At 53.6% G+C, this 27227-nt stretch overlaps 1 protein-coding gene and 1 long non-coding RNA gene across 2 annotated transcripts in view; both read right to left on the minus strand.

Moving 5' to 3' along the window:
- Window positions 1–9484, minus strand: part of LOC140400071 (histone H2B-like) — a 31309-nt gene extending 21825 nt beyond the window's left edge. Inside the window, exons 1-2 of the mRNA XM_072489552.1 lie at window positions 9335–9484; window positions 8778–8874 (exon numbers count right to left, since the gene is read on the minus strand). The gene's annotated coding sequence lies outside the window, so the exon portion shown is untranslated. The remainder of the gene's footprint in view (window positions 1–8777; window positions 8875–9334) is intronic.
- The window catches only part of LOC140400072 (uncharacterized), a 121265-nt gene that overhangs the window by 21825 nt on the left and 72213 nt on the right, over window positions 1–27227 (minus strand). The window lies entirely within an intron of this gene.

Consider the following 27227-nt stretch of genomic DNA (forward strand, 5'->3'; position numbering starts at 1 on the left):
TTTTGGGTATTCTAAAAGGCATTAAAGGGGCTGTTTAGCACACTGGGTTAAATCGCTGGCTTTGAAAGCAGACCAAGGCAGGCCAGCAGCACGGTTCAATTCCCGTAACAGCCTCCCCGAACAGGCGCCGGAATGTGGTGACTAGGGGCTTTTCACAGGAACTTAATTGAAGCCTACTTGTGACAATAAGCGATTTTCATTTCATTTTCATTTCATTTCATTCATTCATTTCATTTCATTTTCATTCAGGTGGACAAGTCCCCAGGTCCGAATGGGATCTATCCCAGGTTTCTGAGGGAAGTGAGGGACAAAATAGCTGGGGCCTTAACAGATATCTTTGCAGTATCCTTGAGCACGGGTGACGTTGCGACGGACTGGAGAATTGCTAATGTTGTCCCTTTGTTTAAGAAGGGTAGCAGGGATAATACAGGCAATTATAGACCTGTGTGCTTGACGTCAGTGGTAGGCAAACTGTTGGAGAAGATACTGAGGGACAGGACCCATTCACATTTGGAAGAAAATAGATTTATCAGCGATAGGCAGCATGGTTTTGTGCAGGGAACGTCATGTCTTACAAACCTCATAGAATTGTTTGAGGAAGTGACAATGTTAATTGATGAGGGAAGGGCTGTAGATGTCATATACATGGACTTCAGTAAAGCGTTGGATAAAGTTTCCCATGGCAGGTTGATGGAAAAAGTGAAATCGTATGGGGTTCAGGGTGTACTAGCTAGATGGATAAAGAACTGGCTGGGCAACAGGAGACAGAGAGTAGTGATGGAAGGGTGTGTCTCAAAATGGAGAGCGGTGACTAGTGGTGTTCCACAGGGATCCATGCTCAGACCACTGTTGTTTGTGATATACATAAATGATCTGGATGAAGGTATAGGTGGTCTGATTAGCACGTTTGCAGGTGATACTAAGATTGGTGGAGTTGCAGATAGCGAGGAGGACTGTCAGAGAATACAGGCAAATATATATAGATTGGAGAGTTGGGCAGAGAAATGGCAGGTGGAGTTCAATCCAGGCAAATGCGAGGTGATGCATTTTGGAAGATCTAATTCAAGAGCGGACTATACGGTAAATGGAAGAGTCGTGGGGAAAATCGATGTACAGAGAGATCTGAGATTTCAGGTCCATTGTACCCTGAAGGTGGCAACGCAGGTCGATAGACTGGTCAAGAAGGCATACAGCATGCTTGCCTTCATCGGACGAGGTATTGAGTACAAGAGTCGGCAGGTCAAGTTACAGTTGTATAGGACAACATTTAGGCTACATTTGGAATACTGCGTGCAGTTCTGGTCGCCACATTACCAAAAGGATGTGGATGTTTTAGAGAGGGTGCAGAGGAGGTTCACCAGGATGTTGCTAGCTATGAAGAAAGGTTGAGTAGATTAGGATTGTTTTCTTTGGAAAGACGGAGGTTGAGGGGGGCCTGATTGAGGTCTACAAAATTATGAGAGGTATATACAGGGTGGATAGCAACAAGCTTTTTCCAAGAGTGGGGGTGTCAATTACAAGGGGTCATGATTTCAAGGTGAGAGGGGGAAGGTTTAAGGGAGATGTGCGTGGAAAGTTTTTTACACGAGGGTAGTGGGCGCCTGAAACGCCTTGCCAGCAGAGGTGGTAGAGGCGGGCACGCTAGCATCATTTAAGATGCATCTAGACAAATATATGAACGGTCGGGGAACAGAGGGAAGTATAAGACAGGTTTAGATAAAGGATCTGGATCGGCGCAGGCTGGGAGGGCTGAAGGGCCTGTTCCAGTGCTGTAATTTCCTTTGTTCTTTGTTCTATAACATATTTTACTGCTTACTGCTCAGAAACCGGTGTGTGTGAGAGAGAGTGTATGGGGAGAGCGTGTGTGAGCGTGTTTTGTACCCTCACTGTCCCTCTGTGACATCAGTAAGAAGTCTTGCAACACCAGGTTAAAGTTCAACAGGTGGGTAATTGGAACAAACCTTTTGGACTTTAACCTGGTGTAAGACTTCTTACTGTGCTCACCCTAGTCCAACGGTGGCATCTCCACATCATCTCTGTGATATATAACACATTTTACTGCTCAGTAACAGGTGTTGGAGAGTGTGCGAGTGTGTGTTTTATCCTCACTGTCTGTCTATCATATACAACATATTTTGCTGCTCACTGCTCAGTTACTGGAGTGTGTGAGTATGTGAGAGTGGCGAGAGTGTGTTTTACCCTCACTGTCCCTCTGAGACATGAAACACGTATTTAACTGCTTACTGCTCAGTGACTGGTGTGTGTGAGAGGGAGTGTTTGCATGAGAGTGTGAAGGTGTGATTTGCCCTCATTGTTTCTCCGTGATATATAATGCTTACGGGTGTGTGTGAGAGAGTGTGTGTGTGTGTGTGAGAGAGTGGGCGCCCGTGAGAGAGAGTGTGTGTGTGTGTGGGCGTGCGAGAGAGAGAGCGGGCGTGCGTGAGAGAGAGAGCGGGCGTGCGTGAGAGAGAAAGCGGGCGTGCGTGAGGGAGAGGGGGCGCGCGTGAGGGAGAGGGGGCCGCGCGCGAGGGAGAGGGGGCGCGCGCGCGAGAGAGGGGGCGCGCGCGCGAGAGAGGGGGCGCGCGCGCGAGAGAGCGGGCGCGCGCGCGAGAGAGCGGGGCGCGCGCGCGAGAGAGCGGGCGCGCGCGAGAGAGAGCGGGCGCGCGCGAGAGAGAGCGGGCGCGCGCGAGAGAGAGCGGGCGCGCGCGAGAGAGAGCGGGCGCGCGCGAGAGAGAGCGGGCGCGCGCGAGAGAGAGCGGGCGCGCGCGAGAGAGAGCGGGCGCGCGCGAGAGAGAGCGGGCGCGCGCGAGAGAGAGCGGGCGCGCGCGAGAGAGAGCGGGGCGCGCGCGAGAGAGAGCGGGCGCGCGCGAGAGAGAGCGGGCGCGCGCGAGAGAGAGCGGGCGCGCGCGAGAGAGAGCGGGCGCGCGCGAGAGAGAGCGGGCGCGCGCGAGAGAGAGCGGGCGCGCGCGAGAGAGAGCGGGGCGCGCGCGAGAGAGAGCAGGGCGCGCGCGAGAGAGAGCGGGCTGCGCGCGAGAGAGAGCGGTGCGCGCGCGAGAGAGAGCGGGCGCGCGCGAGAGAGAGCGGGCGCGCGCGAGAGAGAGAGCGGGGCGCGCGCGAGAGAGAGCGGGCGCGCGCGAGAGAGAGCGGGCGCGCGCGAGAGAGAGCGGGCGCGTGCGAGAGAGAGCGGGCGCGCGCGGGAGAGAGCGGGCGCGCGCGGGAGAGAGCGGGCGCGCGCGAGAGGGAGCGGGCGCGCGCGGGAGAGAGCGGTGCGCGCGCGGGAGAGAGCGGGCGCGCGCGGGAGAGAGCGGGCTGCGCGCGGGGAGAGAGCGGGCGCGCGCGGGAGAGAGCGGGCGCGCGCGAGGAGAGAGCGAGCGGGCGCGCGCGGGAGAGAGGGGGCGCGCGCGGGAGAGAGGGGGCTGCGCGCGGGAGAGAGAGGGCGCGCGGGGGAGAGAGAGGGCGCGCGGGGGAGAGAGAGGGCGGGGCGTGGAGAGAGAGGGCGGGCCGTGGGAGAGAGAGGGCGGGCGTGGGAGAGAGAGGGCGGGCGTGGGAGAGAGAGGGCGGGCGTGAGATAGAGAGGGCGGGGCGTGAGATAGAGAGGGCGGGCGTGAGATAGAGAGGGCGGGCGTGAGATAGAGAGGGCGGGCGTGAGATAGAGAGGGCGGGCGTGAGATAGAGAGGGCGGGCGTGAGATAGAGAGGGCGGGCGTGAGATAGAGAGGGCGGGCGTGAGATAGAGAGGGCGGGCGTGAGATAGAGAGGGCGGGCGTGAGATAGAGAGGGCCCGCGTGAGATAGAGAGGGCCCGCGTGAGATAGAGAGGGCGCGCGTGAGATAGAGAGGGCGCGCGTGAGATAGAGAGGGCTGCGCGTGAGATAGAGAGGGCGCGCGTGAGATAGAGAGGGCGCGCGTGAGATAGAGAGGGCGCGCGTGAGATAGAGAGGGCGCGCGTGAGATAGAGAGGGGCGCGCGTGAGATAGAGAGGGCGCGCGTGAGATAGAGAGGGCGCGCGTGAGATAGAGAGGGCGCGCGTGAGATAGAGAGGGCGCGCGTGAGATAGAGAGGGCGCGCGTGAGATAGAGAGGGCGCGCGTGAGATAGAGAGGGCGCGCGTGAGATAGAGAGGGCGCGCGTGAGATAGAGAGGGCGCGCGTGAGATAGAGAGGGCGCGCGTGAGATAGAGAGGGCGCGCGTGAGATAGAGAGGGCGCGCGTGAGATAGAGAGGGCGCGCGTGAGAGAGAGTGGATTGCGCGTGAGAGAGAGTGGGTGTGTGTGTGTGAGAGTGGGTGTACGGGAGAGAGAGTGGGTGTACGTGAGAGAGAGTGGGTGTGCGTGAGAGAGAGTGGGTATGCGTGAGAGTGGGTGTGCGTGAGAGAGAGTGGGTATGCGTGAGAGTGGGTGTGCGTGAGAGAGTGGGTGTACGGGAGAGAGAGTGGGTGTACGGGGAGAGAGAGTGGGTGTACGGGAGAGAGAGTGGGTGTACGGTAGAGAGAGTGGGTGTACGTGAGAGAGAGTGGGTGTGCATGAGAGAGAGTGGGGTATGCATGTGAGAGGGTGGGGTATATGAGCGAGTGAGTCTATGTGTATTCAACCCTTATTGTCTCTCTTTGATATGCAACAGATATTTTGCTGTTGCTGTTCAGTTACTGGGGTGTGTGGTGAGTGTGAGAGAGAGAGAGTTCTTCCTTCACTGTCTCTGTGATATATGATGCATATTTTACTGCTTCCTGCTCAGTTACTGTTGGGAGAGTGTGTGATCATCAGAGTATGAGAGTGTGAGTGTGTGTGAGGGAGTGTGTGTGAGAGAATGTGTCACTGTGTGCGGGGGAGTGTATGAGTGTGAGAAATAGTCTAGGTGAGTGTGTCTTTTTCCTTCATTGTCTCTGTGATACATAACACATATTTTACTGCTCAGTTACTGGTGTGCGAGTGTGTGTTTTACCCCCCACTGTCCCTCTGCGATAGAAAACGCATATTTAACTGCTTACTGCTCAGTGAATGGTGACCCTCACTGCCTCTCTGTGATATATAATGCATATTTTTCCGCTCAGTTACTGGTGTGAGTGTGTGAATGAGATAGTGTACGAGTGTGAGAGAGAGAATGTGTGAGAGAGAGAATGTGAGAGAGAGAATGAAATAGGAGTTATATAGCATAGAGAGACAGTGAGGGTAAAGACACACTCTCACGCTCAACACTCACTATCTCTCACACACACACACACACCAGTAACTGAGCAGTAAGCACAAGAATATTCATTATATATCACAGAGAGACAGTGAGTTCACTACACACACTCATGGATAGATAGTCCCAAAAGACGTGCTGTTAGGTAATTTGGACATTCTGAATTCTCCCTCCATGTACGCAAACAGGCGCCAGAATGTGGCGACTAGGGGATTTTCACAGGAACTTCATTGCAGTGTTAACAGAAGCCGACTTGTGACAATAAAGATTAATCTATGATGTATTAACCTCCTGTCTCTGCGATATATAATGAATATTTTACTGCTTACTGTTCAGTTACTGGTGTGTGGGTGTGTGAGCGAGAGTGTGTGAGTATACGATTGAGTGTGTGTGTGTTTATACTTCCTGTTCAGTTACCGGCATGTGAGAGAGTGTGTGCACATTTTAACCTTAATGCATGATATATATCACATATTTTACTGCTTACTGCAGTTTACTGGTGTGTGAGAGTGAATGTGTGTGTGTGAGAGAGAGCGAGAGAGAGGAGAGAGAGTTGATATTTAATGATTATTGTACCACTGTTACTGGTGAGTGACAGTCTGTGAGTGAAAGTGTGAGTTGTGTGCTCAGTGTTTCTGTGATATAAAACATATTTTACTGCTCATTTATTCTTGTGTGAATGTGTTAGACATATTTAACTGCTTACTGCTCACTGACTGGTATGTGTGTGTATGAGAGAGGGGACATCTGTGTGCGAGAGAGAGCGTGTGTGTGACAGTGTGCGAATGTGTGTTTTTCTGTGATACATATCAAATATTTTACAGCTTACTGCTCAGTTAATGGTGTGTATGTGTGGGAGAGCATGAGTGAGATGTGTGTGTGAGAGGGAGGGAGTGTGGGCGAGATTTTTATCCTCACTGTCTCTCTATGATATAGACACATATTTTACAGCGTACTGCTCAGTTAATGGTGTGTGTGAGTATCAGTGTGTGTGGGAGAGAGATTGAGTGTAAGTTTTATCCTCACTGTCTCTCTGTGATGTATTACACATATTTTACTGCTTATGGCTCAATTCCTGGTGTGAGAGAGTGTGTGTGAGAGGGTGAGTCTGTGAGCATGTGTGAGGGATGGTGAATGTGTGTGAGAGCAACAGGGTGAAAGTGGATGTGCTGCTGATGGGCAGAAGGGTGGCACAATGGTTAGCACTGCTGCCTCACAGTGCCAGAGATCGGATTTGATTCCGACCTCAGGCGCCTGTTTGGGTATTGCAGAGTTTGGGTTTCCTCCGGGTGATCCAGTTTCCTCCCATAGTCCAAAGATGTGCAGGTTAGGTGGATTCAATATGCTAAACTGTCCCTTGGTAGGTTTACAAGGAGAGGGGGGGGGGAGATTGGTCTCAGGTTAGCATGCTCATTCAGAAGGTCAATGCAGACTCGATGGTTGAATGGCTCCCTTCTATGGGCAGCACGGTAGCATTGTGGATAGCACAATTGCTTCACAGCTCCAGGGTCCCAGTTCGATTCCAGCTTGGGTCACTGTCTGTGCGGAGTCTGCACATCCTCCCCGTGTCTGCGTGGGTTTCCTCCGGGTGCTCCGGTTTCCTCCCACAGTCCAAAGATGTGCAGTTTAGGTGGATTGGCCATGATAAATTGCCATTAGTGTCCAAAATTGCCCTTAGTGTTGGGTGGGGTTACTGGGTTTATGGGGATAGGGTGGAGGTGTTGACCTTGGGTAAGGTGCTCTTTCCAAGAGCCGGTGCAGACTCGATGGGCCGAATGGCCTCCTTCTGCACTGTAAATTCTATGAAATCTTCTGCACTGTAGGGTTTCTATGAGAGAGAGTGAGAGTGTGTGTGACAGAGAGAGAGAGAGAGTGTGTTTTACCCTCACTTTCTCTCTGATATATAACAAATATTTTTACTGCTTACTGCTCAGTCAGCAGTAAAATGTGACACAGTGTGTGAGAGACAGCGTGAGTGTGTGTTTTACCCTCCCTGTCTCTCTATGATGTATAACACATATTTTACAGCTTACTGCTCAGTTACTGCTGTGTGACTGTCTGAGTGAGAGTGTGAGTGAGAGAGTGAGTCATTTTTTACCCTCACTGTATCTCTGTGGTATATATTGCATATTGGATTGATTACTGCTCAGTGACTGGTGTGTGTGTGAGAGAGGGAGAGTGTGTGTGTGAGTGTGAGTGAGTGAGTGTGTATTAACCTCACAGTCTCTCTGTTGATATATAATTCATATTTTATTGATTACTGCTCAGTTATTGATTTGTGAGTGTGTGGAGAGACAGTGCGTGGGTGTGTGTGAGAGAGTGTGTATGAGATACAGAGTGTGAGTGAGTGTGTATAAACCTCTCTGTTTCTGTGTGCGATATATGACATATTTTACTGCTTAATGCTCAGTTATTGGTGTGAGTGTGTGTTTCACCCTCAGACTCCATGATATATAATGCATATTAATGCTTACTGCTAAGTTACTTGTGAGTGAGCATGTGCATGAGAAAACGTGAGTATATGTTTTACCTCACAGTCTATTTATGACATCTGGCATATTTTACTGCTTCTTGCTCAGTTGTTGGTGTCTGAATGTGTGAGAGTGTGTTTTCCACGGTAGCTGTCTGTCTCTGTTAGGGGTCAAATGTTAGGGGGAAACTTAATTTGATTCTCTAACTCCTGTCTCTGTGCTTGCATTTGTAGCTGTCTGTCTCTGTTATGGGATTCTGGGTTTAATCTCTATCTGTAATATTATTTACAGATACACGAGAGGACAGGTAATCTCAGTCTGTCCACCTCTCTGATGTGCAAGATTTTATTGTGTTTCTGTACTTGTCAATACCTGTTTTGTGAGTTAAGGGTGAACATTCTGTTCAGTATTGATCCTCCATTATTATTTTAGTGATAACATTGATATGTTAAATGATGTATTTCCCTGTCTGTTTCATGAGAATGACACTACCATTATATCTGAGATTGTGTGAGATATTTGGATTGGAATTTAATATTTTGTTTTGGGAGGTGTCGCGGTCGAAGTTTATGATTAATTCGGCACTTTTCAATCAGCTGTACTATCCGACCTTTCACTTGTACCAAAGGTTCACAAATTGTGAGATGAAAGGATGGCCTGACAATTTTATAAGTGTCCTTTTGGAGAACTATTGAAATGTATCATTATTTGTTAATGCCTTATTCAAGTGCTTTGCTTCTGAAATATTTTAAACTAAGAAAGTTACAAAAGAGTGCCAATGGATACTTGCACATTGATTGCTGAATCTATAGCCTAATTAATACTATACTGATTACTTTACAGATGAAACGCTGTTATCAAAAGTTGATCCAACATTCCATGAGAGAGTAGGGGTGAATTGTGAAAAATTATGCCACCTGTCCTCTCGTGTATCTGTAAATAATATTTACATTTTCTCCAGAAGTCCAGATTTATTTGAATTTGTTCAATTGGATAATGAGGACTGTTGGATTGGACATGTTCACCTGGGACTTGAGGTCTCTGCGAATCTGACTGCTTCTGCTCAGTGACGGTGGAGCTGATGTTGTGTCTGTGTCTCTGCAATGTTGGATTAATATGTACTTACTGTCAGTTAGAAGGAGACGGCTGCACATTCACGTTGCTGAGGAATCATCATCATCATCATCATCATCATCTTGGAACTCATCATTTCATCTGTTGAACTAGGAAGAAGAAAACAAATTTCATGTAAGTTAGGGTCAGGTGAGGCCAATGATTGATCAATGTATTCTTTCAACTGATAATCAGTAAAAGAAAGAAAATACTCTCCAAATCCTAACCCAGAATCAGACAATAAGCCAGGCCCAGAAAAAGCTCTCCCCTCCCCCCGCTCACTCCAAGTCCCGGAACAAGATCGTGCTCCGCTGCGCCTCTTGCAAACAGCCCCCGATTCTCCCTGAACTCCCCCCGAGTCAGTAATGGTCTCTGAGCCTCTTTGCTCACACTCCCAGATGGAGGTGCTGCTGCAATGAGAACGCTGTTTCCTCGCTGGCCTGGGCTCTGACATTGACATTTCCCTCAGCTTCAACAAAGCGATTCAACTCAGTGCCAAATGGAGTGTGTGTGGGGGATGGGGTTGCGCATGCGCTCCCAATCTCAGAATGACGAGCGGCAAGCGGTTACCCCGGGCGTGCGCAGATCCCCGCAGCAATTCCGCATTGAGAATCAATGGGAGTATTCCCCATTTCACTGTCATTACAAACGGAGCAGAACCTCCTAGAGAGCCCGTGTTGGGGGGACTGTGTGTGTGGCTGCAAATGGCCCTGCGCCCTCGGGCTCAACCAATCACCTTTGTAGCTGTGTGTTTGTCCCAATGTGAGGTTCAATTTGCAGTCATTGCCTGCAGCTTGTTTGTTATTACACTGTCACTCAGCCCCTCAAACTCACACTTTCTGCAAACTACCATTTCACTGACTGACTTCATTTTTCATAGAAGCACACAATTTATTTTCAAAAATATACTTCATTTATAAAATCCCTTGAAAGAAACATGGTCAGACATTTCAATTTCTCATCACTCTAATATTGTATCGGACAACAATATTTACATTTTCTCCAGAGGTCCAGATTTACTTGAATTTATTCAGTTGGATAATGAGGACATTAAACACATTTCAATATTCACATTACAATTCTTCTCAAAATATTTACATCGGTCATGTTACACCCTGTAAAGCTTCAATAATATTAAACAAACCCAGTTACCAGCCCCTCTTTAGTGTTAATCACACAGACCATCGGGCACAGGAGCTGAATTAGGCCACTCGGTCCATCGAGTCTGTTCCACCATCCAATCATGGCTGATAATTTTCCCATCCCCATTCCCCTGCCTTCTTCCCATAACCCCTGATCCCCTTATTAATCAGATACCTATCTGCCTCGGTCTCAAAAACACTCAGTGATTTGGTCTCCTCTGGTTGAAGAGATTCCTCCCCCACTCTGTTTTAAATGATTGCCCTTTTAGTCTGAGATGGTGTCCTCTGGTTCTAGTTTTTCCTACAAGTGGAAACATCCTCTCTATCCAGGCCTCGCAGTATCCTGCAAGTTTCAATAAGATCCCCCCTCATCCTTCTAAACTCCAACGGGTTTGAGGTTCAACAGGATGAGGTGTCAGCAATTCTGGTAAGTGTGAAAATAGATAAGTCCCCTGGCCGGATGGGATTTATCTTTGGATTCTCTGGGAAGCTAGGGAGGAGATTGCTGAGCCTTTGGCTTTGATCTTTAAGTCATCTTTGTCTGCAGGAATAGTGCCAGAAGACTGGAGGATCGCAAATGTTGTCCCCTTGTTCAAGAAGGGAAGCAGAGACAACCACGGTAACTATAGACCAGTGAGCCCTACTTCTCTTGTGGGCAAAGTCTTAGAAAGTTTCAGAAGAGATAGGATGCATAATCATCTGGAAAGGAATAATTTGATTAGGGATAGTCAACACGGTTTTGTGAAGGGTAAGTCGTGCCTGGTGGATGAGGGTAAAACAGTTGATGTGCTGTATGTGGATTTCAGTAAAGCGTTCGATAAGGTTCCCCACGGTAGGCTATTGCAGAAAATACGGATGCATGGGATTCAGGGTGATTTAGCAGTTTGGATCAGAAATTGGCTAGCTGGAAGAAGACAAAGGGTGGTGGTTGATGGGAAATGTTCAGCCTGGAGACCCATTACTAGTGGTGTACCACAAGGATCTGTTTTGGGGCACTGCTGTTTGTCATTTTTATAAATGACCTGGAGGAGGGCGTAGAAGGATGGGTGAGTAACTTTGCAGATGACACTAAAGTCGGTGGAGTTGTGGACAGTGTGGAAGGATGTTACAAGTTACAGAGGGACATAGATAAGCTGCAGAGCTGGGCTGAGAGTTGGCAAATGGAGTTTAATGCAGAGAAGTGTGAGGTGATTCATTTAGGAAGGAATAACAGGAAGACAGAGTACTGGGCTAATGGTAAGATTACTGGCAGTGAGGATGAACAGAGAGATCTCGGTGTCCATGTACCTAGATCCCTGAAAGTTGCCACCCAGGTTGAGAGGGTTCTTAAGAAGGCGTACGGTGTGTTAGCTTTTATTGGTAGCGGGATTGGGTTTCGGAGCCATTAGGTCATGTTGCAGCTGTACAAAATTCTGGTGGGCCGCATTTGGAGTATTGAGTGCAATTCTGGAGAGGGTGCAGAAGAGGTTTATCAGGCTGTTGCCTGGTCTGGAAAGTGAGCTTTATGGAGAGGCTGAATAGACTCGGACTGGTTTCATTAGGAAGACGGAGGTGTGATCTGATAAAGGCCGACAAAATTATGAGCGGCATGGACAGAGTGAATGGGCAGGCAATCTTTCCCAGGGTGGAGGGGCCAGTCTCCAGGGGGCATAGATTTAAGGTGCACTGGGTAAAGTTTACAGAGGATGTGCGAGGCAGGTTTTTTTACGCAGACAGTGGGGAGGGCATGGACCGCGTTGCCAGGGGAGGTTGTAGAAGCAGATACATTACGGTCCTCTTACCTCATGACCAAAAGTTAGTTCAAAAGGACGAAATTTGGTTGACTCATTAGGCGCATCCCTAATTGCAAGACATAAACATGGCAAATCAATATGATACAGAACTTTGTACATTGGATTCCTCCCGTACATATCAGTTTTCTCGATCGTTTATGTTTTTCTTGCTCAGATGCCCCCCCGAAGAACCCCCTTCCCTATTCCTCCCTCTTCCACTCCCACCCAGAAAGAGATATCCCCCCTCCACCTCTCCCCCCTCCCGCACCGCTCTCCCCCCCCCCGCACCTCTCTCTCCCCCCCACGCACCTCTCTCTCCCCCTGCACCTCTCTCCCCCCCCGCACCTCTCTCCCCCCCGCCCCCCTTTCCCCCCCCGCCCCTCTCTCCCCACCGCCCCTCTCTCCCCCCCCGCCCCTCTCTCTCCCCCCCCGCCCCCTCTCTCTCCCCCCCCCGCCCCTCTCTCTCCCCCCCCCGCCCCTCTCTCTCCCCCCCCGCCCCTCTCTCTCCCCCCCCGCCCCTCTCTCTCCCCCCCCGCCCCTCTCTCTCCCCCCCCGCCTCTCTCTCTCCCCCCGCCTCTCTCCCCCCCCCCGCCTCTCTCCCCCACCCCCGCCTCTCTCCCCCCCCCCGCCTCTCTCCCCCCCCCACCTCTCTCTTCCCCCCGCCTCTCTCTCCCCCCCCCGCCTCTCTCTCCCCCCCCGCCCCTCTCTCTCCCCCCCCGCCCCTCTCTCTCCCCCCCGCCCCTCTCTCTCCCCCCCCACCTCTCTCCCCCCCCGCCTCTCTCTCCCCCCCGCCTCTCTCTCCCCCCCGCCTCTCTCTCCCCCCCCCGCCCCTCTCTCTCCCCCCCGCCCCTCTCTCTCCCCCCCACCTCTCTCCCCCCCCCCGCCTCTCTCTCTCCCCCCCCCACCTCTCTCTCCCCCCGCCTCTCTCTCCCCCCCGCCTCTCTCTCCCCCCCGCCTCTCTCTCCCCCCCCCGCCCCTCTCTCTCCCCCCCCCGCCCCTCTCTCTCCCCCCCCCCGCCCCTCTCTCTCCCCCCCCGCCCCTCCTCTCTCCCCCCCCACCTCTCTCTCCCCCCCCGCCTCTCTCTCTCCCCCCGCCTCTCTCCCCCCCCCACCTCTCTCTCCCCCCGCCTCTCTCCCCCCCGCCTCTCTCTCTCCCCCCCCCACCTCTCTCTCCCCCGCCTCTCTCTCCCCCCCCGCCCCCTCTCTCTCCCCCCCCGCCCCTCTCTCTCCCCCCCCCGCGCCTCTCTCTCCCCCCGCCTCTCTCTCCCCCCCCGCCCCTCTCTCTCCCCCCCCGCGCCTCTCTCTCTCCCCCCCCCGCGGCCTCTCTCTCTCCCCCCCCGCCCCTCTCTCTCCCCCCCCGCCCCTCTCTCTCCCCCCCCGCCCCCTCTCTCTCCCCCCCCGCCTCTCTCTCCCCCCCCGCCTCTCTCTCCCCCCCCCGCCTCTCTCTCCCCCCCCGCCTCTCTCTCCCCCCCCCCGCCTCTCTCTCCCCCCCGCCTCTCTCTCCCCCCCGCCTCTCTCTCCCCCCCCGCCTCTCTCTCCCCCCCCCGCCTCTCTCTCCCCCCCCGCCTCTCTCTCTCCCCCCCGCCTCTCTCTCCCACCCCCGCCTCTCTCTCTCCCCCCCCGCCCTCTCTCTCTCTCTCCCCCCCCGCCTCTCTCTCTCCCCCCCCGCCTCTCTCTCTCCCCCCCCGCCTCTCTCTCTCCCCCCCCGCCTCTCTCTCCTCTCCCCCCCCGCCTCTCTCTCTCTCCCCCCCCCGCCTCTCTCTCTCTCCCCCCCCCCCGCCTCTCTCTCTCTCCCCCCCCCGCCTCTCTCTCTCCCCCCCCCCCCCGCCGGCCTCTCTCTCTTCCCCCCCCCCCCCCCGCCGCCTCTCTCTCTTCCCCCCCCCCCCCGCCGGCCTCTCTCTCTTCCCCCCCCCCCCCCCGCCGGCCTCTCTCTCTTCCCCCCCCCCCCCGCCGGCCTCTCTCTCTTCCCCCCCCCCCCGCCGGCCTCTCTCTCTTCCCCCCCCCCCCCGCCGCCTCTCTCTCTTCCCCCCCCCCCCCCCCCCGCCGGCCTCTCTCTCTCCCCCCCCCCCCCCCGCCGGCCTCTCTCTCTCCCCCCCCCCCCCCCCGCCCCGGCCTCTCTCTCTCCCCCCCCCCCCCCCGCCGGCCTCTCTCTCTCCCCCCCCCCCCCCCGCCGGCCTCTCTCTCTCCCCCCCCCCCCCCCCGCCGGCCTCTCTCTCTCCCCCCCCCCCCCCCGCCGGCCTCTCTCTCTCCCCCCCCCCCCCCCGCCGGCCTCTCTCTCTCCCCCCCCCCCCCGCCGGCCTCTCTCTCTCCCCCCCCCCCCCCCCGCCGGCCTCTCTCTCTCCCCCCCCCCCCCGCCGGCCTCTCTCTCTCCCCCCCCCCCCCCCGCCGGCCTCTCTCTCTCCCCCCCCCCCCCCCCGCCGGCCTCTCTCTCTCCCCCCCCCCCCCCGCCGGCCTCTCTCTCTCCCCCCCCCCCCCCCCTGCCGGCCTCTCTCTCCCCCCCCCCCCCCCCCGCCGGCCTCTCTCTCCCCCCCCCCCCCCCCCGCCGGCCTCTCTCTCTCTCCCCCCCCCCCCCGCCGGCCTCTCTCTCTCCCCCCCCCCCCCCGCCGGCCTCTCTCTCTCCCCCCCCCCCCCCCGCCGGCCTCTCTCTCTCCCCCCCCCCCCTGCCGGCCTCTCTCCCCCCCCCCCCGCCGGCCTCTCTCTCTCCCCCCCCCCGCCGGCCTCTCTCTCTCCCCCCCCCCCCCCCCCCGCCGGCCTCTCTCTCTCTCCCCACCCCCCCCCCCCCCGCCGGCCTCTCTCTCTCTCCCCACCCCCCCCCCCCCCGCCGGCCTCTCTCTCTCCCCCCCCCCCCCCCCCCCCCGCCGGCCTCTCTCTCTCCCCCCCCCCCCCCCCCCCCGCCGGCCTCTCTCTCTCTCTCCCCCCCCCCCCCCGCCGGCCTCTCTCTCTCTCCCCCCCCCCCCCCCCCCGCCGGCCTCTCTCTCTCTCCCCCCCCCCCCCCCGCCCCCCGCCGGCCTCTCCCCCCCGGGTTGCTGCTGCTGTCGACCAAACTCCATCTAACGCTCCGCGAGATATACTAGGAATGGTTGCCACAGCCTGGAGAACCCCTGGCAAACTTTATTCTTTCCAACCTGAGAAACCCTGCCATATCACTTATCCAGACTTCCACACTGGGGGGCTTCACATCTTTCCACACTAACAAGATCCTTCGCCGGGCTACCAGGGAGGCAAAGGCCAGAATGCCGGCCTCTTTCACCTCCTGAATTCCCGGCTCGTCCGCTACTCCAAATAGTGCTAGTCCCCAGCTTGGCTTGACCCGGACTTTCACCACCTTAGATACTGTTCTCGCAACTCCCCTCCAGAACCCATCCGGTGCTGGGCATGACCAAAACATATGGACATGGTTCGCCGGGCTTCCTGAGCACCTCCCACATCTGTCCTCCACCCCAAAGAACCTACTCAGTCTCGCCCCCGTCACATGCTCTCTGTGAACCACCTTAAATTGTATCAGGCTAAGCCTGGCACACGAGGAAGAGGAATTAACCCTACTTAGGGCATCAGCCCATAGACCCTCCTCAATCTCCTCCCCCAGCTCCTCTTCCCATTTACCCTTCAGCTCCTCTATCAAAGCCTCCCCCTCTTCTTTCAACTCCTGGTAGATCGCTGACACCTTGCCCTCTCCGACCCATACGCCCAAAATCACCCTGTCTTGAATCCCCTGTGCCGGGAGCAGCGGGAATTCCCTCACCTGCCGCCTCACAAACGCCCTCACTTGCATGTACCTGAAGGCATTTCCCGGGGGTAGTCCAAATTTCTCCTCCAGCACCCCTAAGCTCGCAAACGTCCCATTGGTGATCAGGTCCCCCATTCTTCTAATCCCTGCCCGATGCCAGCTCTGAAACCGCCCGTCCATCCTTCCTGGGACAAACCGATGGTTATCTCTGATCGGGGACCACACCGAGGCTCCCATCGCCCCCCTATGCCGTCTCCACTGCACCCAGATCTTTAGCGTAGCCGCCACCACCGGGCTCGTGGTGCACCTCGTCAGCGAGAGCGGCAGCGGTGCCATCACCAGCGCCCCCAGGCTCGTTCCTTTACAGGACGCCATCTCCAACCTCTTCCACACTGCCCCCTCTCCCTCCATCGCCCACTTACGGATCATCGCCACATTGGCTGCCCAGTAGTAGCCACCCAGATTCGGCAACGCCAACCCTCCTCTCTCTACTACGCTCCAGGAAACCCCTCCTTACCCTTGGGGTCTTGCTAGCCCACACAAATCCCATAATGCTCCTGCTTACCCTCTTTAAAAAGGCCTTGGTAATCATAATTGGGAGGCATTGGAATACAAAAAGAAAGCTCGGGAGGACCACCATTTTAATCGACTGTACCCTGCCGCTAGTGAGAGTGGCAACATGTCCCACCTTTTAAAGTCCTCCTCGATCTGCTCCACCAGCCGCGTCAAATTAAGTTTGTGCAGTGCCCCCAGCTCCTAGCTAACTGGATCCCCAAGCATTGAAAGCTCCTTTCCGCCCTCCTCAACGGTAGGTCATCTATCCCTCTTCCCTGACCCCCCAGATGCACCACAAAGAGCTCACTCTTTCCCACATTGAGCTTATAGCCCGAGAAGTCCCCAAACTCCCTTAGGATCTGCATGACCTCAACCATCCCCTCCACGGGATCCGCCACATACAGCAACAGGTCGTCTGTGTACAGCGACACTCGATGTTCCTCTCCCCCTCGGACCACCCCCCTCCATTTCCCCGACTCCCTTAATGCCATGGCCAAAGGTTCAAATGCTAATGCAAACAGCAGAGGGGACGGGGGCACCCCTGCCTCGTCCCTCGATACAGCCGGAAATACTCCGACCTCCGCCGGTTTGTGACCACACTCGCCACCGGGGCTCTATACAGGAGCTTAACCCAACTAATAAACCCTCCCAGGAACCCAAACCTCCTCAACATTCCCCAGAGATACTCCCACTCTACTCGGTCAAAGGCCTTCTCCGCGTCCATAGCTGCCACTATCTCCGCCTCTCCCTCCACCGATGGCATCATAATCACATTCAGTAGCCTCCGCACATTGGTGTTTAGCTACCTGCCCTTTACAGACCCCGTCTGGTCCTTGTGAATCACCCCCGGGACACAGTCCTCAATCCTCGTACCTAACACTTTTGCCAGCAACTTAGAATCCACGTTGAGGAGCAAGATCGGCCTATACGACCCGCATTGCAGTGGGTCCTTATCTCGCTTCAGGATGAAAGAGATCGTCACCTCCGACATTGTCGGGGGCAGGGTTGCCCCCTCCCTTGCCTCATTGAAAGTTCTTACCAGCAACGGGGCTAACAGGTCTACTAACTTTCTATAGAACTCCACCGGGAACCCATCCGGTCTCGGGGCCTTCCCTGCCTGCATGTTCCCCAGTCTTTTAACCAGCTCCTCCACCCCAATTGGTGCCCCCAAACCAGCCACCTCCTGCTCCTCCACACTCGGGAACCTCAGTTGGTTCAAGAATCGTCGCATCCCCTCTTTTTCCCCTGGGGGCTGGGACCTACACAGCTCCTCGTAGAAGGCCTTGAATGCCTCATTCACTTTCACCGCACTCCGCACCGTAGTTCCCCTTCCATCCTTGACTCCACCTATTTTCCTCTCTGCCATCCTCTTACGGAGCTGATGTGCCAGCATCCGGCTCGCCTTCTCCCCATATTTATACATCGCCCCCTGTGCCTTCCTCCACTGTGCCTCTACCTTCCCTGTGGTCAACAGGTCGAACACCGTCTGGAGACTTCGCATCTCCCTGTGTAGTCGCTCATCTGGGCCCGCTGCATATATCCTGTCCACTCTTAAAATCTCCCCCACTAACCTCTCCTTTTCCCTGCCCTCTCTCATCTCCCTATGAGCTCTGATGGAGATTAACTCTCCCCTAACCACCGCCTTCAGCGCCTCCCATACTATGCCCACCTGCACCTCCCCATTGTCGTTGGCCTCCAGATGCCTGTCGATGCACCCCCGCACCCTCCCACACGCTTCCTCGTCTGCCAGCAGTCCCACATCCAACCGCCACAGTGGGCGTTGGTCCCTCTCCTCCCCCAGCTCTAATTCCACCCAGTGCGGGGCGTGGTCCGAAATGGCTATGGCCGAATACTCCGTCCCCTCCACTTTCGAGATCAATGCCCTGCCCAGAACAAAAAAATCTATCCGGGAGTAGGCCTTGTGTACATGGGGGGAAAAAAGAGAATTCTCTGGCCAAAGGCCTGGCAAATCTCCACGGATCTACTCCCCCCATCTGGTCCATAAACCCCATGAGCACCTTGGCCGCAGCTGGCATCTTTCCGGTCCTGGATCTGGAGCGATCCAGTACTGGGTCCAACACCGTGTTGAAGTCCCCACTCATTATCAAACTTCCTACCTCCAAGTCCGGTATACGCACCAACATACGTTTCATGAATCCAGCGTCGTCCCAATTCGGGGCGTATACATTTACCAATACCACCCCCGTCCCCTGCAACCTAGCACTCACCATCACGTATCAGCCTCCATTGTCCACCACTATGTTCTTGGCCTCAAATGACACCCGCTTCCCCACCAGTATTGCCACCCCTCTATTCTTCGCATCCAGCCCCGAATGGAACACCTCTCCCACCCATCCCTTTCTTAACCTGACCTGATCTGCCACCTTCAGATGTGTCTCCTGAAGCATGACCACATCTGCCTTCAGTACCTTTAAGTGTGCGAACACTCGGGCCCTCTTAACCGGCCCATTTAGGCCTCTCGCATTCCACGTAATCAGCCGGATTGGGCGGGCTACCCACACCCAGCCGGATTGGGGGGCTTCACCGCCTCCCCCCCCCCCCCCCCCGCCGACTAGCCATCTCCTATTTTAGGCCAGTCCCATGCCCGCGCCTCCCGCACCCTCCAGTCCCCCAGACGGGGAACCCCCGCCCCGACCACCTCTTCCATTTTCAGTTCCCCCTCGGCCATTGCAGCAGCAACCCTATTGTCCCCCTCCCCACCCCCCTAGATCCAAATCTAACTCTTTTGCTCCCCCTATAATACTTCCGTAAGTCAGCTGACTCCTGCTGACCCCGGCTTCCCCCGCCTTCCCGTTGACCCCCCGTGTGGAAATCCCTCCTCCTCCTTGCGCTCCTCCATCCCCCCCCCGCCTCCAGAGTGTGGGAAAAAGCCTGCGCTTTCCTAAGCCAGCCCCGCCCCCTGTGGCCTTATCCTAATTCCCCCATCCCCGAATCTCACCTCCCTCCAGCACTGGCGCCCACATTCCTCACTGTCCCCCCTTCAAACACTCTTCCCCTATCCCCATCCATCGTCCCACCCGTAAAACATTCTTTCCCCATATTTACAACCCTATATAGTCAACATCTCCCCCACTACCACAGCCCCTTAGTTCGAGTCCAATTTTTCCGTTTGGATAAAGGTCCAAGCCTCTACTGGCGTTTCAAAATAGTGGTGTTGGTCCTGGTACGTGACCCACAGTCGCGCTGGCTGCAGCATTCCGAATCTCACCCTTTTTTAAATACAGCACCGCCTTGGCCCGATTGAAGCCAGCTCTCCTCTTTGCCATCTCCGTGCTCCAGTCCTGGTAGACACGGATCACCGCATTCTCCCATCTACTGCTCTGCTCCTTCTTGGCCCATCTCAAGACACTCTCTCTGTCCGCGAAACAATGAAACCTCGCCACTATCGCCCTTGGCGGCTCACCAGCCTTGGGTCTCCTCGCCAGGACCCGGTGAGCCCCTTCTAGCTCCAGGGGGCTCGGAGAGGCCTCCGCACCCATCAGCGAATGGAGCATCGTGCTCACATGCGCCCCAGAATCAGCCCCCTCCACTCGTTCGGGGAGACCCAGAATCCGGAGATTCTTCCTCCACGACCTGTTCTCCAGGACTTCGAATCTCTCGGCCCACCGCTTGTGTAACGCCTCGTGTGCCTCCATTTTCACCGCCAGGCCCAAGATCTCATGCTCGTTCTCATTAGTTTTTTCCTTCCCCTCTCGGAGCTCTATCGCCTGGGCCTTCTGAGCCTCCTTCAGCCCCTCGATCGGCAACAGCATCGGCGCCAGCACCTCCTTTTTAAGCTCCTCCACATAGCGCCTGAGAAACTCCTGCTGGTCCGGCTCCCATGCTTCTCGATCTCCACCCTCCACCACCTTGTCTTCTCCCCCTCATTTCTGCCGCTGCTGCAAAGGCTCTTTTTTTGTCCCTCAACTTCCAGTCCCCTCCATACATGACCGAAGGGGGACCTTACTTCACCTTCCCACACGGGATGAGATCAAAAAAGTGCCGTTGGGGCTCCTCCGGAGAGCCCAAAAGTCTGTTCTAGCGGGAGCTGCCGAAATGTGCGGCTTAGCTCCGCATCGCCGCAACCGGACGTCTGTAATACTGTCCTTGACTAACAATGCCACCCCTCCCCCTCAGTTACCACCTTCCCAGAGCTTACTGAAATATCTAAACCCCGGCACCTGCAACAACCATTCCTGTCCCTGCTCTATCCATGTCTCCGAAATGGCCACAACATCGTAGTGCCAGGTACCAACCCATGCCGCAAGTTCATCCACCTTATTCCGGATGCTCCTGGCATTGAAGAAGACACACTTTAAACCACCTTCCTGCCTGCCGGTACACTCCTGCAACTTTGAAACCTTACTCATGAGTCTGAATCACAAAAGCTTTCTCCGAAGTCAGACCTGTAACCGCACATAGTAAACACTGACATTGTAATGGGAGCGGGAATGAATTCTGAAACCGCGCAGACCCATTGCACATAAATGGTCTGTTTCGGAAAGCCTGCCGGCTAAAAACTGCCATCCCCCGGTAAATACCAACAATACAGGGGAAGCTCATTCCAGCCGGAAGCCTCTGGGAAATTCTCACAAACACGGCACTAAGCGGATCGAGAACAGGTCACCCTTTTTCAGATAAAGTGAGTGGCTCTGAAAAGAGCCTTTGTGTTATTAGATTAAAGAATGGTCGCTTCACTTCTTGCCGGCGCCAGCGCTGCTTTTCTTGGGCAGCAGCACGGCCTGGATATTAGGCAGCACCCCGCCCTGAGCGATGGTCACCCCTCCCAGCAGCTTGTTGAGCTCCTCGTCGTTGCGGACGGCCAGCTGCAGGTGCCTGGGGATGATGCGGGTCTTCTTGTTGTCCCGGGCCGCGTTGCCGGCCAGCTCGAGGATTTCAGCGGTCAGATACTCGAGCACAGCAGCCAGATAGACCGGGGCTCCGGCCCCCACACGCTGGGCATAGTTGCCTTTTCTCAGGTGCCTGTGAACACGGCCCACCGGGAACTGCAGTCCAGCCCGGGAGGAGCGAGACTTGGCCTTGGCCCGAGCTTTACCGCTGGTCTTTCCTCTTCCAGACATTTCCCAATCTCACAAACACTTTCACACAGAATGAGGAAACCCGCCCACATTCACTTCTCTTATAGCTTCAGGAGGAATGGCGGTGCACACATTGCTGATTGGTTATCTGAACAACAGTGTGGAGCCTGCCACAAACTGACCAATCAGATGTCTGTTTGAAGCACCAATCAGGAGACTCCACGGTGCTGAGGGCGGAAAGTTTGGGCGCCAAATGTTCAGATTCCAACCGAATATTTATTTCAAAGCTTAAAAGAGCGCGAAAAGATAAGAGATAAAATTGAACAGGGACCGTAAAACATGTGAATAAATCATTTGAGTTTTGAGTATAAGATTGTTGGATTTTCTCTCTTTCCCGAGTCTAGTTTCCCTTTATCGGTCAGTTTCTGATTTCTGGTTTTCTCTCTAACAGAACAAACCCAAAATAAATTAAAGCAAAATAATGTGGATGCTGCAAATGTGAATTAATGAGAAAATGCTGGAAAAACTCAGCATATCTGGGAGAATCTGTGGAGAGAAACGTTTAAGATCTGTAGAAGGGACGTTTAGATCCGAAACGTTAACTATCTCCACAGGTTTAATCCGGCTGCTGTTTAAAACGCTCTCAGCCGTCGGCTGTGTCTAATTTATAGCCATCTGCAAACTATAACATTTGTTCCCATTGTAGACTGCTCCCGCTTCCTCAGTGTTAAAAGTGGAGTGAACAGTTTGGAGCTAGTGTCAGTATTGAAATGGAGTTTTCCCACCACCGGGGTGCTCCAAATAAACTGATCGATTATTGAGAGTAACCCTGAACATAAATGCAAAGGGAGGTTTTGGATTTCTATTCTCTCCAAATCCAGCTACAGCGCCGAGTATGAACAAGTCAGAGGCCAAAGCGTCACCGGGCAGTCACTAAATGATTGGACTTTGTAAACAACGTAAAAATATCGACAGGACGGTAACTCGGCATTACACAGTTGTTGATGTAGTGAAACGCTATTAAAACAGGTTTGGCTATTCATAATAGAAATAAACCAGTAAATTAAAATATGATAGTTTGGCTGCTTTCCAGAAGTTGTGAGTGGCTCTTAAAAGAGCCGTTGGGTTTTGAGGAGTTTGAGAACAGTTTTACTTGGAGCTGGTGTACTTGGTCACCGCCTTTGTCCCTTCCGACACGGCGTGCTTGGCCAGTTCCCCGGGCAGCAGCAGGCGCACGGCGGTCTGGATCTCCCGGGAGCTGATGGTGCTGCGCTTGTTGTAATGGGCCAGGCGGGAAGCCTCACCCGCGATGCGCTCGAAAATATCGTTGACGAACGAGTTCATGATGCTCATGGCCTTGGAGGAGATGCCGGTGTCGGGATGAACCTGCTTCATCACTTTGTAGATGTAGATGGAGTAACTCTCCTTCCTCGACCTTCGCCGCTTCTTGCCGCCCTTTACTGCCGGTTTCTTGATGACTTTCTTGGCTCCCTTCTTGGAAGCTGGTTTCGATGTTGGTTTCTTCTCGTCAGCCATCGTCAATATCACCCAGAAATAATGCAAACCCCTTCCGCGCGCTGATTAAATAGACAGAGCCTCACATCTATGCTAATGAGGAATGGGGAAAGGAATGATTGTGATTGGACATTGTGAGAATGAGGACAGCCAGTTATGTTCTGCTTATTCGACTGGAGATGTAAACAGACCAATCACATTTAGGAATTTCCACCAATCAGAAACCTTCTTACTACAAACAGGAAATACATGTCAGAAAGAATGTCTCCAGTCCCATTTTGGCAGTGTGTAAAGATTCACCGGGAAATGTCACCTAGTTGTCGGTGAGAGGGACCCTTCACCACAGAGAGAATGTGCGGGATTTACTCACTCTGTGATACAGTGTGTGAGTGGGATTTACTCACTCTCTGAAACCGTGTGTGAGTGTGGGATTTACTCTGATACAGTGTCTGAGTGTGAGTATTACTCTAGCTGAGGCCTAACCAATGTTTTATACAGTTCCTGCATAACCTGCCTTTTCTTAAACTCTGTGCCTCGGCTAATAGAGACAAGGATAGCATAGGCCCGGAGAGGTTTCAAGCTCAGGGTCGTGACCTGTGGGTCGATCTCATGAAGGTTTCAGGAGGGTGGTAGTGATCCAGATCACGGAAGGAATGGCCAACGGTCACGACTAGTGTTTACAAATACCAACCATGATGGACGTTTGAGATTGTCGGCCAATCTGCGCATGCGTCTCTTATCAAGTAGTGCGCAGGCCTGGAGCCCAGCAAGTTGGACTGGCTCCTCCTGATGTCAGTGCGCTGTCCCGGGCCAGTTTTGTTCAGCAAATTCTGGAGTCCTCCCACCGGAGGCGGCGCCAGCGAGCAGGTCACACGCCCCGTACGCTGACATCACGTGTTCTGGGCCCGAGAGAGATTCCTCCATTTTGCAGCTACCAGCAGTGTTGGAGTGAACTCCAGGGCCTCTGGTGTACAACCCATGAAGCTGAAAACAGGAACAAAACAGCACAATGATGATTATTTGAGGGGTGGGTTTATAAATTGTGCCACTGCAATCAGGAGTCAAATTTCATGGGAGTTACATGCAGGGAATTACTGGCAAATGAAAGTTTAAAACCTCAAATTGTCAAAGACGTTTGAAGAATAAACATGGCGAGTTCCAGGACAAACCTCTGTAATTTTTGTCAACGGATGCAGTGAGATCTTAAATCATCAGCTGGAGTCATTATCAGAAATGTAACATTGAATAACAAAGCAAGTGAGATCGTGGGGACCGAGCAGGCTCACCTGTCACATTAAAGGCAAGTGAAAATGGTGGGTGTGCGCGAGAGAGAGTGGGTGTGCGCGAGAGAGAGTGGGTGTGCGCGAGAGAGAGTGGGTGTGCGCGAGAGAGAGTGGGTGTGCGCGAGAGAGAGTGGGTGTGCGCGAGAGAGAGTGGGTGTGCGCGAGAGAGAGTGGGTGTGCGCGAGAGAGAGTGGGTGTGCGCGAGAGAGAGTGGGTGTGCGCGAGAGAGAGTGGGTGTGCGCGAGAGAGAGTGGGTGTGCGCGAGAGAGAGTGGGTGTGCGCGAGAGAGAGTGGGTGTGCGCGAGAGAGAGTGGGTGTGCGCGAGAGAGAGTGGGTGTGCGCGAGAGAGAGTGGGTGTGCGCGAGAGAGAGTGGGTGTGCGCGAGAGAGAGTGGGTGTGCGCGAGAGAGAGTGGGTGTGCGCGAGAGAGAGTGGGTGTGCGCGAGAGAGAGTGGGTGTGCGCGAGAGAGAGTGGGTGTGCGCGAGAGAGAGTGGGTGTGCGCGAGAGAGAGTGGGTGTGCGCGAGAGAGAGTGGGTGTGCGCGAGAGAGAGTGGGTGTGCGCGAGAGAGAGTGGGTGTGCGCGAGAGAGAGTGGGTGTGCGCGAGAGAGAGTGGGTGTGCGCGAGAGAGAGTGGGTGTGCGCGAGAGAGAGTGGGTGTGCGCGAGAGAGAGTGGGTGTGCGCGAGAGAGAGTGGGTGTGCGCGAGAGAGAGTGGGTGTGCGCGAGAGAGAGTGGGTGTGCGCGAGAGAGAGTGGGTGTGCGCGAGAGAGAGTGGGTGTGCGCGAGAGAGAGTGGGTGTGTGAGCGAGTGAGCCTCTGTATTTTACATTGTCACTCTTTGATATGTAACACATATTTTACTCTTGCTGCTGTCACTGGGGTGTGTGTGTCTGTGAGAGAGAGAGTGTGTTTTACCATCACGGTCTCTGTGATATATGATGCATATTTTACTGCTTACTGCTCAGTTACTGTTGTGTCAAAGAGTGTGTGAATATCAGAGTATGAGAATATGAGAGTGTGAGTGTGTGTGAGGAAGTGTGTGCGAGGGAATGTGTCACTATGTCTGCAAGAGTGTATGAGTGTGAGAAATAGTCTGCGTGAGTGTGTGTGTGTTTTACCTTCATTGTCTCTGTGTTATTTCACACATATTTTACTGCTCAGTTACTGGTGTGCGAGTGTGTTTATCCTCACTATCTGGCTATCATATATAATATATTTTACTGCTTACTGCTCAGTTACTGAAGTGTGAGAGTGGCGAGAGTGTGTTTTACCCTCACTGTCCCTCTGCGATATATAACACATATTGAACTGCTTACTGCTCAGTGACTGGTGTGTCCATGTGTGAGGCAGTCTGAGAGAGAGGGACTAGGAGTGTGAGAGAGTGAGTGTGCAAGTGTGTGTGAGAGTTAGTGTTTGCCAGAGAAATAGTGAGTGTGTGTCACACTGTCTCTCATTATCCCTCTGTGATATATAAAGCATATTTTACCACTCAGTTACTGATGTGTGTGTGTGTGTGTGTGAAGAGAGAGTGTATGAGTGTCTGTGAGAGAGAATTTGAGAGAGAGAGTGAAATACGAGTTATATAGCACAGAGACAGTGAGGGTTAACACACACTCACACTCTCTCTCTCACACCAGTAACTGAGCAATAAGCAGTAGAATATTCAATATATATCACAGAGAGACAGTGGTTACTATCACAGAGGTTACTACACACACTCATTGGTCGATTGTCCCGAAAGACGTGCTGTTAGGTAATTTGGACATTCTGAATTCTCCCTCACTGTAACTAAACAGGCGCCAGAATGTGGCGACTGGGGGCTTTTCCAGGAACTTCATTGCAGTGTTAATGTAAGTCTACTTGTGACAATAAAGATTATTATAAGATAGAGTCATAGTCTATCTCCGACTCTATCTATGTGTGTGTATGTGTTAACCTCACTGTCTCTCTGTGATAGAAAATGAATATTTTACTGCTTACTGCTCAGGTACTGGTGAGTGAGAGTGTGTAAGTGAGAGAGTGTGAGTTTTACCCTCATTGTTTCTATGATGTATAACATATTTTACTGCTTCCTGCTCAGTTATTGTTGGGAGAGCACAGTACGAAGTCTTACAACACCAGGTTAAAGTCCAACAGGTTTGTTTCGATGTCACCAGCTTTCGGAGCGCTGCTCCTTCCTCAGGTGAATGAAGAAGTATGTTCCAGAAACACATATATAGACAAATTCAAAGATGCCAAACAATGCTAGGAATGCGACCATTAGCAGGTGATTAAATCTTTACAGATCCAGAGATGGGGTAACCCCAGGTTAAAGAGGTGTGAATTGTGTCAAGCCAGGACAGTTGGTAGGATTTCGCAGGCCAGATGGTGGGGGATGAATGTAATGCGACATGAATCCCAGGTCCCGGTTGAGGCCGTACTCATGTGTGCGGAACTTGGCTATAAGTTTCTGCTCGGCGATTCTGCATAGTCGCGGGTCCTGAAGGCCGCCTTGGAGAACGCTTACCCGGAGATCAGAGGCTGAATCCCCTTGACTGCTGAAGTGTTCCCCGACTGGAAGGGAACATTCCTGCCTGGTGATTGTTGCGCGATGTCCGTTCATTCGTTGTCGCAGCGTCTGCATGGTCTCGCCATTGTACCACGCTTCGGGACATCCTTTCCTGCAGCGTATGAGGTAGACAACGTTGGCCGAGTCGCACGAGTATGTACCGCGTACCTGGTGGGTGGTGTTCTCACGTGTAATGGTGGTATCCATGTCGATGATCTGGCACGTCTTGCAGAGATTGCCATGACAGGGTTCTGTGGTGTCGTGGTCACTGTTCTGAAGACTGGGTAGTTTGCTGCAAACAATGGTTTGTTTGAGGTTCATCCCCCACCATCTGGCCTGCGAAATCCTACCAACTGTCCTGGCTTGACACAATTCAGACCTCTTTAACCTGGGGTTACCCCATCTCTGGATCTGTAAAGATTTAATCACCTGCTAATGGTCGCATTCCTAGCATTGTTTGGCATCTTTGAATTTGTCGATATATGTGTTTCTGGAACATACCTCTTCATTCACCTGAGGAAGGAGCAGCGCTCCAAAAGCTAGTGACATCGAAACAAACCTGTTGGACTTTAACCTGGTGTTGTCAGACTTCGTACTGTGCTCACCCCAGTCCAACGCCGGCATCTCCACATCATTGTTGGGAGAGTGAGTGGTGTGTGTGTGTGAGAGAGAGTGAGTTTGGCTGTCAGTTTTACCCTCACTGTCTTTGATATACAACACATATTTTACTCAGGTGTGTGTGTGTGTTTTACCCTCACTATGTATCTGTGATATATAACACATATTTTACTCTTACAGGTGTGTGTGAGTTTTACCCTTACTATGTATCTGTGATATATAACACATATTTTACTCAGGTGTGTGTGTGTGCTTTACCCTCACTAT

Source organism: Scyliorhinus torazame, chromosome 24 (assembly GCF_047496885.1).
Source record: "Scyliorhinus torazame isolate Kashiwa2021f chromosome 24, sScyTor2.1, whole genome shotgun sequence".
NCBI lineage: Eukaryota > Metazoa > Chordata > Chondrichthyes > Carcharhiniformes > Scyliorhinidae > Scyliorhinus > Scyliorhinus torazame.